The following is a 15,584-nucleotide window of genomic DNA, read 5'->3' as shown; positions in this document are numbered from 1 at the left end:
CACTGAAAGAATGAGATAGAAATAAAACCACTTTTGTCCAAAAGACTGTAAGGGAAATTAGGTAAAATCTTGGCATTAAGTGGAAAGGTTTTTTAAAAAGTCCTAAAAAAAAAAAGTCCTCTGAATATTTATAGTCACAGGCCTACTATCACGTTTCTCTTCAGCCTCAAATCCCATCTCCCAAGTATTATGGATTATCAAGACTATGGATATCAGTAGTAAAAATCCCTTATGGATATCAGTAGTAAAAAATCCCTAAATCAAATCCCTTATGATTATACAGTGGAAGTGACAAATAGATTCAAGGGACTAGATCTGATAGACAGAGTGCCTGAAGAACTATGGATGGAGGTTCATGACATTGTACAGGAGGCAGTGATCAAACCATCCCCAAGAAAAAGAAATGCAAAAAGGCAAGATGGTTGTCTGAGGAGTCCTTCCAAATAGCTGAGAAAGGAAGAGAAGCTAAAGGCAAAGGAGAAAAGGAAAGATATACCCATTTGAATGCAGAGTTACAAAGAATAGCAAGGAGAGATAAGAAAGCCTTCCTCACTGACCAATGCAAAGAAATAGAGGAAAACAGCAGAATAGGAAAGACAAGAGATCTCTTCAAGAAAATTAGAGATAACAAAGGAACATTTCATGCAAGATGGGCACAATAAAGGACAGAAATGGTGTGGACCTAACAGAAGCAGAAGATATTAAGAAGAGGTGGCAAGAATACACAGAAGAATTATACAAAAAAGATCTTCATGATACACATAACCATGAAGGTGTGATCACTCACCCAGAGCCAGACATCCTGGAATGCGAAGTCAAGTGGACCTTAGGAAGCATCACTATGAACAAAGCTAGTGGAGGTGATGGACTTCCAGTTGAGCTATTTCAAATCCTGAAAGATGATGCTGTGGAAGTGCTGCACTCAATATGCCAGCACATTTGGAAAACTCAGCAGTGGCCACAGGACTGGAAAAGGTCAGTTTTCATTCCAATCCCAAAGAAAGGCAATACCAAAGAATATTCAAACTACTGCACAATTGCACTCATCTCACACACTAGCAAAATAATACTCAAAATTCTCCAAGCCAGGCTTTAACAGTATGTGAACCATGAACTTCCAGATGTTCAAGCTGGTTTTAGAAAAGGCAGAGGAACCAGAGATCAAATTGACAACATATGATGGATCATCGAAAAAGCAAGAGAGTTCCAGAAAAACATCTATTTCTGCTTTATTGACTACGCTTAAGACTTTAACTGTGTAGATCACAACAAACTGTGGGAAATTCTTAAAGAGAAAGAAATACCAGACCAGCTTACCTGCCTCCTGAGAAATCTGTATGCAGGTCAAGAAGCAACAGTTAGAACTGGACATGGAACAACAGGCTGGTTCCAAACTGGAAAAGGAGTATGTCAAGGCTGTATATTGTCACCCTGCTTATTTAACTTATATGCAGAGCACAAAATGCAAAATGTCAGGCTGGATGAGGCACAAGCTGGAATCAAGATTGCTGGGAGAAATACCAATAACCTCAGATACGCAGATGACACCACCCTTATGGCAGAAAGTGAAGAGGAACTAAAGAGCCTCTTGATGAAAGTGAAAGAGGAGAGTTAAAAAAATGGCTTCAAACTCAACATTCAAAAAACAAAGATCATGGCATCTGGTCCCATCACTTCATGGCAAATAGATGGGGAAACAATGGAGACAGTAACAGACTTTATTTTCTTGGGCTCCAAAATCACTGCAGATGGTGACTGCAGCCATGAAATTACAAGACGCTTGCTCCTTGGTAGAAAAGCTGTGACCAACCTAGACAACATATTAAAAAGTAGAGACATTACTTTGCCAACAAAGGTCCATCTAGTCAAAGCTATGGTTTTTCCAGTAGTCATGTATGGATGTGAGAGTTGGACTGTAAAGAAAGCTGCGCACCGAAGAATTGATGCTTTTGAACTGTGGTGTTGGAGAATACTCTTGAGAGTCCCTTGGACAGCAAGGAGAACAAACCAGTCAGTCCTAAAGGTAATCAGTCCTGAATATTCATTGGAAGGACTGATGCTGAAGCTGAAACTCCAGTACTCTGGTCACCTGATTGATGTGAAAAACTGACTCACTTGAAAAGACCCTAACGCTGGCAAAGACTGAAGGCAGGAAGAGAAGGGGACGATGAAGGATGAGATGGTTGGATGGCATCACCGACTCAATGGACATGAGTTTGAGCAGGCTTTGTAGTTGGTGATGGACAGGGAAGCCTGGTGTGCTGCAGTCCATGGAGTCAAAAAGTGTCAGACATGACTGAGCAACTGAACTGAATTGAACTGAACCAATGGATATCAGGATTATGCTAGCTTCCTGAAAATCCTTGGAAGCATCTTTCCCTTTGCTATGCTCTGGAACACAAATAACACATCCTAAGTAGTATAAAGAAAGTCAGGGCACCATAATGAAAGATTAAAAGATATAAAAGCAATGAAAATAGGATGCACAACAGGAAATATGCTGGGACACCTGGGGATAAATCTGTCAAACCGACAAACAAAGTTGGGCTAAACAGTAGGGTTTACCTACCAAAAAACAGAATATTCTCAGATTGGACCATAAATGGCTAAACTTGTTCTCAGATTAATATATAGCCCAAAATACATCTATAAATAAACCAGAAATGGTGAGATTAATTATTTACACAGTCAACTAAAGAAGTTAGAAGAAATATAAAAGCAGATGGAAGGACTTTAATGAAATAAAAGCATAAATGAATGACTGAGAAAATGGGAAAATGATATAAAAGCAAGAACTAGTCTTGGGTAAGGGGCAAAAATAAATAAAGCATTAGCATTAGTTTACCTAATTGAGGGAAAAGTAACCACAAATACATTCTATGAGAAGTGATACTAGAGAAATAGCCACATATAGAGAGAAAATTAAGTGAATCATAGACTACTCAAAATTTCACAAATATATTAAGAACTTTGAGTAAATGGATTATTTTTATGAAAATGGCAAGGACTACACATATCTATGTGTTAATATATATCAATATAATATAAATATATATATAATCTAAACAGAGAAAATATAACAGAAGAAAAAGAGAAAGATGACAAAGATATCCTTCACATAATGCATCATGCTAAAATATATTCATAGGAGAGTTCTGCAAAACCTTTCAAGATTGAATAACATCAAAGCAATGTTAATTGTTCATGACATGTTTATTCTGTTAAGCGGGCTGAGATATTTGAGAATAAACAAATCCATTCTCTATTTACAGTATTGAAAACACTCTGAGGGCCTGGCCAGATCGTTCTGTGGAGGGATAATCCGATACACTCAGGAATATTTAGATCTATTCTACAGTTAAGGAGGTGCCACACCTTTTTATATCCAACATTCCCATAGGATTTCTGTTCAGTGTGAGTTTTCCCATGCACAATGAGGTCTGACCTCTGGGGGAAAAAATCTTTCTACAATCAGTATGCATATAAGGTTTCTATCTTACATGGATTCTGATGTCCAGTGAGGTATACCTGCTGGAAGAAGACCTTCCCATAGTCACTGTATTTGGAGTGTTTCTCCCCTGTGTGCATTCTCTGGTATGTGATCATCTGTGATTTCCGGGAAAAAGTTATCCCATATTCAGCAGATTTGAAAGGTTTCTCCCTAGTATGGATTCTCTGATGTACACCTAGTGGAGACTTCTCACAGGCCTTTCCACATTCACTAGATTCATATGGCTTCTCTCCTGTATGAACTCTCTGATGTAAAATAAGACGTGACTTCAGGGAAAAGGTCCTTCCACACTCAGTACACTCATAAGGTTTCTCCCCTGTATGAATTCTCTGATGAATAATGAGGGGTGATTTCTGGGAAAACGTTTTGCCACATTCAGTACACTCATACAGTTTCTCTCCTGTATGAATTCTCTGCATATAATAAGAGGTGACTTCTGAGAGAAGGCTTTTCCACATTCTGTACATGCATAAGGTTTCTCTCCAGTATGAAGCCTTTGGTGTCCAGAGACGTGTGACTTCTGGGAAAAAGCCTTCCCAGAATCAGTACATATATAAGGTTTCTCTCCTGTATGAATTCTTCAGTGTCCTATGAGGTGGGACTGCTGGCCAAGTTTTCCCATATTCACTACACTTACAGGGTTTCTCTCCAGTATGCGTTCTCTGATCGATGACAAGCTGTTTTCTGAGGGAAGGTCTTCCCACATTCAGTACTTTCATAGGGTTTCTCCTCAGTATGAGTTATCCAGTGTATAAAAAGGTGAGATTTCTCACAGAAGGCTTTACCACACTCACTGAATCCAAAGGGCTTCTCTCTGGTATGAACTTGTTGATGTATAAAGAGATGTGTCTTCTGGGAGAAAGCCTTTTGACACTCCAGACATTCATAAGGTTTCTCTCCAGTGTGGACTCTCCACGGGTCCTTTCCATGTTCCAACTTGGAGATTATGTCTAGTTTTAAATCTGAACACCCTGTTAAGGAAAAATTACAGTAGCCTTGGTCTCTGCAGCTCAGAAACTCATGAGAAGAAAAAAAGGGAACTCCCAGCAAAGATAGATACTTAACTCGCAAAAATCAATTCCAGATATAGCAAAAATATAGACATAAAAAACTGAAACAAAAAAACATCCTGTTTGTAAAACATCATAAAGGTCGTGGTCTTAACACTTCTGAAAGATGAAGAGGATTTGATTCATTGTCATACAGAGAATTTTCCCTTACCCACGAGACCAGGTGGCTATAGATCTCCAGCATTACATCCCTCTGTAGAGTCTTCTGTGCAGGGGCCACCTGCTGCCACTCCTCCTGGGTGAAGTCCACAGCCACATCCTCAAATGTCACAGGTTCCTGTAACAGCATATTCCTGTACAATCTGCTCATTCTGATCATTTTTACCACAGCAATACCTGTAGTATGCCTACTTTGTACTTTGTGTAGCAAATTTAATGAGAAAAAGAATGTGAAACCCTGCCATTAGCAAGAGTAGTTAGTAGGACAGAGTAGAGAGCCTAAGCTGCTGCTGCTGCTAAATCACTTCAGTCATGTCTGACTCTGTGCAACCTCACAGATGGCAAACCACCAGGCTCCTCTGTCCCTGGGATTCTCCAGGCAAGAATATTGGAGTGGGTTGCCATTTCCTTCTCCAATGCATGCATACATGTTAAGTCGCTTCAGTGGTGTCCAACTCTGTGCGACCCTATGGACAGCAGCCCATCAGGCTCTTCTGTCCACGGGATTCTCTAGGCAAGAATACTGGAGTGGGTTGCCATTTTCTTCTCCAAAAGAGCCTAAAAATAGACGCAAATAAAAGTGGAAAATTTAATACATAGAAAGGGACCAAGACCATCCCCGTGGAAAAGAAATACAAAAAAGCAAAATGGCTGTCTGAGGAGGCCTTACAACTAGCTGTGAAAAAAAGAGAAGCGAAAAGCAAAGGAGAAAAGGAAAGATATAAACATCTGAATGCAGAGTTCCAAAGAATAGCAAGGAGAGATAATAAAGTCTTCCTCAGCGATCAACGCAAAGAAATAGAGGAAAACAACAGAATAGGAAAAACAAGAGATCTTTTCAAGAAAATTAAAGATATCAAGGGAACATTTCATGCAAAAATGGGCTCGATAAAGGACAGAAATGGTATGGACCTAACAGAAGCAGCAGATATTAAGAAGAGGTGGCAAGAATACACAGAAGAACTGTACAAAAAGATCTTCACGATGAAGATAATCATGATGGCGTGATCACTCACCTAGAGCCAGACATCTTGGAATGTGAAGTAAAGTGGGTCTTAGAGAGCATCACGACGAACAAAGCTAGTGGAGGTGATGGAATTCCAATTGAGCTATTTCAAATCCTGAAAGATGATGCTGTGAAAGTGCTGCATTCAATGTGCCAGCAAATTTGGAAAACTCAGCAGTGGCCACAGGACTGGAAAAGGTCAGTCTTCATTCCAATCCCAAAGAAAGGGAATGCCAAAGAATGCTCAAACTACCGCACAATTGCACTCATCTCACATGCTAGTAAAGTCATGCTCAAAATTCTCCAAGCCAGGCTTCAGCAATATGTGAACCGTGAACTCCCAGATGTTCAAGCAGGTTTTAGAAAAGGCAGAGGCACCAGAGATCAAATTGCCAACATCCTCTGGATCATGGAGAAAGCAAGAGAGTTCCAGAAAAACATCTATTTCTGCTTTGTTGACTATGCCAAAACCTTTGACTGTGTGGATCACAATCAACTGTGGAACATTCTGAAAGAGATGGGAATACCAGACCACCTGACCTGCCTCTTGAGAAACCTGTATGCAGGTCAGGAAGCAACAGTTAGAACTGGTCATGGAACAACAGACTGGTTCCAAATAGGAAAAGGAGTACGTCAAGGTTGTATATTGTCACCCTGCTTATTTAACTTATATGCAGAGTACATCATGAGGAACCCTGGGCTGGAAGAAGCACAAGCTGGAATCAAGATTGCTGGGAGAAATATCAATAACCTGAGATATGCAGGTGACACCACCCTTATGGCAGAAAGTGAAGAGGAACTAAAAAGCCTCTTGATGAAAGTGAAAGAGGAGAGTGAAAAGGTTGGCTTGAAGCTCAACATTCAGAAAATGAAGATCATGGCATCTGGTCCCATCACTTCATGGGAAATAGATGGGGAAACAGTGGAAACAGTGTCAGACTTTATTATTTTGGGCTCCAAAATCACTGCAGATGCTGATTGCACCCATGAAATTAAAAGATGCTTACTCCTTGGAAGGAAAGTTATGACCAACCTTCATAGTATATTAAAAAGCAGAGACATTACTTTGCCAACCAAGGTCCGTCTAGTCAAGGCTATGGTTTTTCCCGTGGTCATGTATGGATGTGATTCATGGGGTCACAAAGAGTCGGACACGACTGAGCGACTGGACTGAGCGACTGAACTTAACTGAACTGAAAAGTGGCACTTCAAATAAGTATAGAAAAGATAAATTACTCAAAACTGGGTAGTTATCAGAAAGAAATGTAAAATTGAATTCTCTATTTAATTCTGTACACATAAAAAATTTAGATCTTACAAAAATTTAAACAAAGAAAAAGAGAAGCCATAAAATAAAGACAGGAGAGATGGATTTGTTTTTTAAAAAAATAATTTTAGAGTGGAGAAGACTCTTCTAAAAGCATGCTACAAAACACAGGTGCCACAAAGGAAAACTGATAAATTTTGCTACTTCCTATACTGCATGGCAAAATATATCACAACTCAAAGAACAATCAATGAACTGAAGATAAGATATAGGCGCAACACATAGGATGGACAAAAAATTAATGTCCTCAGTAGAGCGAGAGAGCTCCTACAAAGCAAGAATAAAAAGACCAACAACTTCACTTAAAACAGTTAGTCAAAGGATATGACTATCAATTCACAGAAAAGAGAATGCAAACGGATTCTAAGCATGTAAAATGATGCTCGGCTTTATTTGCATGAAGAGAAATGCAAATTAAAATAAGACATAACATTTCCTTTATATTTTATTGAAGATTGAAGGTTGATAAGTCACTGAGTTGGTGAAAAGGTCAAGCACACTCGAATTGTGGGTATATCCTAGTATAATATATCTTAAGGGCAAATTAATTTGGCAATATTCATCATAATTCTACATGTACATATCCTCTGACTAGCAATTCCATTTCTAGAAATTATTCTATGTAAACACTCATATACATGAGCAAAATAGCACATATGAAGATATTGCACTATAGTACTGTTTATAGTAGCAAAATTATGTAAACAGCCTCATGGGGGATTGGATGAATCAATTATGCTTCAATCCCCACGAGGAAATACCATATGGAGTCATTAAAAGCAGTAAGGAAACTCTACATAGATTCACATGCAACAATCTCTAAAATATATTGTTAAGTGAAAAACGCATTCATCTACTCAACAAGCAGTTATTGAGCACCTGCTGAATAACAGGCAACGTCTAAGGACTGGGGATACAATAGGAAAGAAACCTGGTTAAAATACCTTCCCTCGAGTATCTTGCATTCTAGTGAGAACCAACAAAAAGGCTGAGAGATAAATCCCCACGTAGCCAGAAAAAAGTTTTAATGTGTACTTCAAAATTCATATTACTCAGGCACAAAATGCTGTTAGAAAGCAATAAGCAAAAGACAAAGACGGAAATGGAATATTTACAGAGAAACACAAAAAGGCAAATACATATGTGAAAAGATGCTGATGCTCATTTAATCATTAAAGAAAAGCAGATGAAAAGAAGATATAACATTCAACCATAAAAACAACAAGCATGAAAAACACTGATGCTATCTGGTAGTGGAGAAAATATTTAAGTGGTCCTCCTTGTAAATAATTTGTAGCTACATGTAGAAGCTGATTATACAATATCAAAATAGAATTTAAGAAATACTCTTTACATTTTAAATACGCTTGCTCTCTAAGCTAGCATACTCATGTCTAAGAATTTGGCCTATAAAAATATACAAAGAAATTTTTATAAGGTTGTTCTTATTTATGACTTCACTGCTTTAAAGTTCTGTCTAGACCACGTACTAACTGTGCCTCAGTCTATTCATCTGAAAAATGGGGACAACAATAGTACCTAGCACAAAGCATTTCTGGGTATATTCAGTTCAGTTCAGTTCGGTTCAGTCACTCAGTCGTGTCCGACTCTCCGTGACCCCATGAATCACAGCACGCCAGGCCTCCCTGTCCATCACCAACTCCCGGAGTTCACTCAAACTCATGTCCACAGAGTCGGTGATGCCATCCAGACAACTCATTCTCTGTCGTCCCCTTCTCCTCCCACCCCCAACCTTTCCCAGCATCAGAGTCTTTTCCAGTGAGTCAACTTGTCGCATGAGGTGGCCAAAGTATTGGAGTTTCAGCTTTAGCATCAGTCCTTCCAATGAACACCCAGGATTGATCTCCTTTAGAATGGACTGGTTGGATCTCCTTGCAGTCCAAGGGACTCTCAAGAGTCTTCTCCAACACCACAGTTCAAAATCATCAATTCTTCAGCGATCAGCCTTCTTCACAGTCCAACTCTCACATCCATACATGACCACGGGAAAAACCATAGCCTTGACTAGATGGACCTTGGTTAGCAAAGTAATGTCTCTGCTTTTTAATATACTATGAAGGTTGGTCATAACTTTCCTTCCAAGGAGTAAGCGTCTTTTAATTTCATGGCTGCAATCAGCATCTGCAGTGATTTTGGAGCCCAAAAAAATAAAGTCTGACACTGTTTCCACTGTTTCCCCATCTATTTCCCATGAAGTGATGGGACCAGATGCCATGATCTTTGTTTTCTGAATGTTGAGCTTCAAGCCAACCTTTTCACTCTCCTCTTTCACTTTCATCAAGAGGCTTTTGAGTTCCTCTTCACTTTCTGCCATAAGGGTAGTGTCATCTGCATATCTCAGGTTATTGATATTTCTCCTGGCAATCTTGATTCCAGCTTGTGCTTCTTCCAGCCCAGGGTTCCTCATGATGTACTCTGCATATAAGTTAAATAAGCAAGGTGACAATATACAGCCTTGACGTACTCCTTTTCCTATTTGGAACCAGTCTGTTGTTCCATGTACAGTTCTGACTGTTGCTTCCTGACCTGCATACAGGTTTCTCAAGAGGCAGGTCAGGTGGTCTGGTATTCCCATCTCTTTCAGAATGTTCCACAGTTGATTGATTGTGATCCACACAGTCAAAGGCTTTGGCATAGTCAACAAAGCAGAAATAGATGTTTTTCTGGAACTCTCTTGCTTTCTCCATGATCCAGAGGATGTTGGCAATTTGATCTCTGGTGCCTCTGCCTTTTCTAAAACCTGCTTGAACATCTGGGAGTTCACGGTTCACATATTGCTGAAGTCTGGCTTGGAGAATTTTGAGCATGACTTTACTAGCGTGTGAGATGAGTGCAATTGTACGGTAGTTTGAGCATTCTTATTGGATGAGTTAATTCCATTAGAATTTATTACAATGTTGCCTGGCACACAGTAGCTGTGAATATTCTTATTATAATTCTTTTTTAATTTTACTATTATATATCAAAGAATTTTGAAAAAAGGAGTTCATGGTCTGAGCCAAAGTCAGCTCCTGGTCTTGTTATTGCGGACTGTATAGAGCTTCTCCATCTTAAAAAGAAAAAAATCAATCTGATTTTGGTATTGGCCATCTGGTGATGTCCATGTGTAGAGTCTTCTCTTGTGTTGTCGAAAGAGAGTGTTTGCTATGACCAGTTGGCAAAACTCTGTTAGCTTTTCCCCTGCTTCATTTTGTATTCCAAGGCCAAGTTAACCTGTTACTCCAGGTATCTCTTGACTTCCTACTTTTGCATTCAAGCCCCCTATGATGAAAAGACATCTTTTTTTGGTGTCAGTTCTAGAAGGTCTCGTTAGGTCTTCATAGAACCGTTCAACTTCAGCTTCTTCAGCATTAGTGGTTGGAGCACAGACTTGGATTACTGTGATATTGAATAGTTTGCCTTGGAAACGAACAGAGATCATTCTTTTCATTTTTGAGATTGCACCCAAGTACTGCATTTCAGACTCTTTTGTTGACTATGAGGATTATTCCATTTCTTCCCTGGTGGCTCAGATGGTAAAGCGTCTGCCTACAATGCGGGAGACCCAGGTTCAATCCCTGGGTTGGGAAGATCTCCTGGAGAAAGAAATGGCAATCCACTCCAGTATTCTTGCCTGGAAAATCCCATGGATGGAGAAGGCTACAGTCCATGGGGTCGCAAAGAGTCAGACACGACTGAGTGACTTCACTTAGACAAGGCTGCAATTCATGTGATCAGTTTGGTTAGTTTTCTGTGATTGTGGTTTTCATTCTGTCTGCCCTCTGATGGATAAGGATAAGAGGCTTGTGGAAGCTTCCTGATGGGAGAGACTGACTGTGGAGGAATCTGGGTCTTGTTTTGATGGGCTGGGCCATGCTCAGTAAATCTTAAATCCAGTTTTCTGTTGATGGGTGGAGCTGTGTTCCCTTCATGTTGTTTGGCTTGATGCCAAATTATGGTAATGGTAACCTCCTTCAAAAGGACTTACGTACCCACTGTTTTATTCAGTTCCCCCTGACCCCGCAGCAGGACATTGTTGACCAACGCCTCCGCTGGAGACTCCTGGATTCTCACAGGCAAGTCTGGCTCAGTCTCTTATGGGGACACTGCTTCTGGTGTGCACAAGGTTTTCTTTGTGCCCTCCAAGAGTTTGTTTACCCAGTCCTGTGGAAGTTCTGTAATCAAATCCCACTGGCCTCTAGAGTCAAATTCCCTGGGGGTTCTAAGTCCCTTTGCCAGATCCCCAGGTTGGGAAATCTGTTGCAGGTCCTAGAACGTCCTTAACAGTGTAAGAATTTCTTTGGTATTCAAAGCCACATAAGGAAAAGAGAAACCAAAAATTAAGGAGATAGTTGCAAAACACATATCACAAGTAAAAGAGTTGTATCTGAATATATGAAAACAACTCCTACAAACCAGTAAGGAAAAAGCAAACGATGCAAAATAAAAACAAGCCAAAACTCTGACTAGGCACCTCACAAAGCAGGATCTCCAAGTGATCAATGCATATATGAAAAGGTAGTCACCAGGGAAAATAAAACCTTAGTGTCTGACTCTGCCACTGGAATGCTGAAAGCACAAGGGCTGGGATTTTTGCTTATTTATGGATGTATTATTGGTCTAAAAGAGCCACCCATCATGGATCCCAAAGAAGTGCAACATGACATCCCTACACATTCCCATTCCTGTCCCGATAGACCCTCATCACTCATCTTATAGACCTCCTATTGCTCACCTCACAGATCCCCCAACACTTTCCCAACAGACCTTCCATCACTCATCCTAGGTCCCTTTCACTCACCCTATAGACCTCCTTTACTCACCCCTTGAAATCCCATCACTCACCCTACAGACAGCAGTTCTCACCTAACAAATCCCCCATCACTTATCCCCATTAAACTCCCTATCACATATCCCACACATCGTTATGCCTGATCCTCCAGACTCCCCTATCACTGTTATTCACATCATTCCCTCCAAAGGACCCCTCATTAGTCCTTCCACATGTCCCCATCGCTGTACCCACAGACGCCCATCACTAAGCTGGGCCCCTCACCCTGGCTCTGCAATCAGGACCCAAAATCTTCTCCAGCCAGGCTTGGCTCCCCGCTTGCACAAATGGGCTCAACATCCCTTGAAACTCCCTTCCCCTTCTAGCCCTCCTTGGTGGGTCTGGATGGCGTATCATCTTATCTTCCACCCACTCAGAAAGAGCTGCAAAGACCAGCTCTGTCAGTAACAAAAATGGCGTCACTCTCTCTGTGACAGCAACTTGGTTGTGAACCGGAAAATGGATAGTGCCTCCCACGACTTTTGGGGACTGCCATTCCAGTCAGAAGATATATATGTTTCTGAGTCCGGGCAGCCCTCGTGGAATTTCAGAGGCAAGGTAATTGGACTTGATGCTCTGAAAGCAGTGTGAGGCTCCGAACGGCCGCGACTGTCCTGGGAGGAAGAATAGGCATTCCCGGCCCTGAGCTGAGTCACTGCCAGAGCAAACGCGTGGAGATGCCGCCGATCAGACTGTTCTGTGGGAACCGGGGACGAGGCGGGTAATGCTAACGCGGGATAGTGGAATCAAGGCCTGAGAGACTGCTCTGCAGAAGCCTCCTTTCTAGAACGTCTGAAGAAAGTGAAGAGTACTTTGACACAATGTTTGTATTCATTTAGAATACGCTCCCCTCACACCACTCCTTGCCTAGCGTCATCGCCCTCTCGTGTCCTATTGCTCCTTCCGCAGGTCAGGGTCCGCCCACTCCTGTCACTCACAGTCTGCCATTGGCTCCTTCGAACACAGAAAGGCCCGCCTACTCCTGTCACTCACAGCCTGGACTTACCGCTCGCATCACTTAAAACATTTTGCAGTTCGTTTCAAAGTCAAAAGAGTTTAATAGAGTCAGAGATTCAAGGTAAACCCTAAGGGGGGGCATTGGTTTTAGAAAATGTAACAAAGGGCTAGATTGAGGTTGGCCAAGAGCGGGATTGTATAGTTAAGAAAGGCATAGGTTCTATATTGAGGATCACTTAAGGAAGCAAGAAAGCCACCAAGGGGTGACTCAGATGGTAAAGAATCTGCCTGCAGTGCGGGAGACCTGGACTCAATCCCTGGGTGGGAAAGATTTCCTGGTGAAGGGAATGGCCACTCACTCCAGTATTCTTGCCTGGGGAATCGTGTGGACATAGGAATCTAGTGGGCTACAGTCCATGGAGTCGCAAAGAATCAGACACAACTGAGTGACTAACACTGGTGGTATAGTATTTAAGAATGTCCTAGGATTCAAGACCTCCACCAGGGTGTATGGGTGGAGAAAACAACACAAACCTTGCTTTCAAAGTTAAACCAGAAGGGCCCTGATAGTGGCATGTTGGCCCAGTTCCAAAGTCCTTCCAGAGAGGCTTTGGAAATGGAAATGTTAACTTAGACCCAAATTTGAGATCAATCAGAGAAACATTAATAGTGGTATAATTAACAATGACCCACAATTCACAACCTATACCAAAGGGGCAATGATGGTGAAAGAGTCAACCAAGAACTTACTTTAAGGTGACATGTAATGAGCACTTCTGACAGAAGCATTAAATGAGGGCTGGGGTTAAAGCACATAGGAGGAGAGGCACTAACAATGGAAGAGTTAGCAGATGTTTGATTTTCCATACACGTCAAAGGAGCACACATGGGGAAGATTTAACTGAGACCTGTAGTCATTGTACAGACCCCAGGGAGCAGCAATAGGGAAAGAGTTAACAGGCTTGAGAAAAGATTCATGTATAAATTGCCCTGATAGTGAAAAAGTGAACAGACCTCCAAGAACAGACCTCTATATATTACCTCCTTGTGTAATATATAGACACAAGGGGACTGTTAACTACCCTCAACACCCTAGATCCTACATCTAGATCAGAACCCATTAATGGTGGAATAGATAACAGATTCCTGAGTTCAAGGTAAAATCATAGATTCACTTAGGTTGGAAATGAATTAACAGAGGTCCAGGTTGGAGGACATATAAAGGTATTCTGATGGTGGAATAGCTAACGGTGACTGGGATTTGAGGTCACACAAATGGTCATGGATGACGGAAGAGTTAACAAGGACCTGGTTTGAGTGATGACCAGATGGGCATCAATGATGGAACATTTCAAAGATGCCTCTATTATTTTCCTATTGCTGCTGTAATAAATTGCTACAAACTTATGTTGGCTTAGCACCATAGTTTTGACTACATGGCTTAAACCAACACAAGTTTATTACTTTACAGTTCTGTAGGTCAGAAGTCCAAAATGGGTTTTACTGAGCTGAAGTCAAGGTGTCAGCAGGGCTATACTCCCTCTGGAGGCTCTAGGGAGAATGCATTTTCTTGCTTTTTTCAGCTTCCTTAGCTCAAGACCCCTTCTCCCATCTTCAAAGCCAGCAGTATAGCATCTTCAAATCTTTCTTTGACTGTGACCTTCTGTTTCTATCATCTCACCTCTTTTTCTGACTCTGCCACTCCTCCCTCTCTGTTATTAGGAGCCTTGTGACCCATCTGGATAACCCACAATAATCTTCCATCTCAAGATTCTTAATCTCATCTGCATGCGTGCTCAGTCACTTCAGTCGTGTTCAACCCTATAGACTGTAGCCCCCCAGGCTTCTCTGTCCATAGGATTCTCCAGGCAAGAATATTGGAGTGGGTTGTCAGTTCCTCCTCCAGGGGATCTTTCCGACTCAGGGATCAAACCCGCATCTCCTATGTCTCCTGCATTTGCAGGCAGATTCTTTACCACTAGCTCCACCCATGTAAGAAAGCAAACTCAAGGATCGGGACATAGACATCTTTGGGAGACCATTATTCTGTCTACCATAATGCCTAATTTTGAGGTCAAACCAAAGGGTCGATGGTGGTGGAAAATTTGATTGAGACACAGGGTATTACTAGGGGGAGACAACTGGTAGTAGATCGGGTTTGAATTCAAACCAGATGGGCATCAATGAAGGGCTCAGGCTGTTATGTCAGAATTGTTTCAAAGGCTTAGGTTCAAGACCAGACAAAGAAAATTGGTGGAAACCTCAGTAGAGACTCTAGACCAAGATCACAGAAGTATTGATTGTGGATAGGTTAACACAGACCCAGGTTTAAGGTCTAGAATATAGGTACACTGGTGGTAGAATCCCCTGAAGAAGGAAATGGCAGCTCGCCCCATTATTCTTGCCTGGAGAATCCCATGGACAGAGGAGCCTAGCAGGCTAACATCCATGGGGTCGCAAAGAGTTGGACATGACTGAAGCAACCTAGCATGCATGCACAGTGGTGGAATACTTAACAGAGCCCTGGGTTTTGGATTAAACCTGAGGGTCACAGATGATTAAAGATTTAAAAGATAGTCAGATAGAAAAGAGGGCCATTGGTGGTAAAATCTACAACTGTTATCTGGGTTTAATATACAGATCAGAGAGGGGAACTAATGGTGTTAAGAGACTTGGATTTGATTCACAGATGAGAAGAGGCATTGATAAAGGAAGAAATAAAA

General features: G+C 41.3%; 1 pseudogene; it reads right to left on the bottom strand.

Annotated features, from left to right (window-relative positions):
• Window positions 1-3,471: 3,471 nt before the first annotated feature.
• Window positions 3,472-4,870, bottom strand: ZNF630 (zinc finger protein 630; annotated as a pseudogene).
• Between the last annotated feature and the right edge of the window lie 10,714 nt (window positions 4,871-15,584).

This window comes from Moschus berezovskii, chromosome X (assembly GCF_049115385.1).
Source record: "Moschus berezovskii isolate FMDL1 chromosome X, NW_MosBer_1.0, whole genome shotgun sequence".
Classification (NCBI taxonomy): Eukaryota; Metazoa; Chordata; class Mammalia; order Artiodactyla; family Moschidae; genus Moschus; species Moschus berezovskii.
Note: the sequence above shows the minus strand (reverse complement) of the source record. Positions and strands in the feature narration are given on the sequence as shown.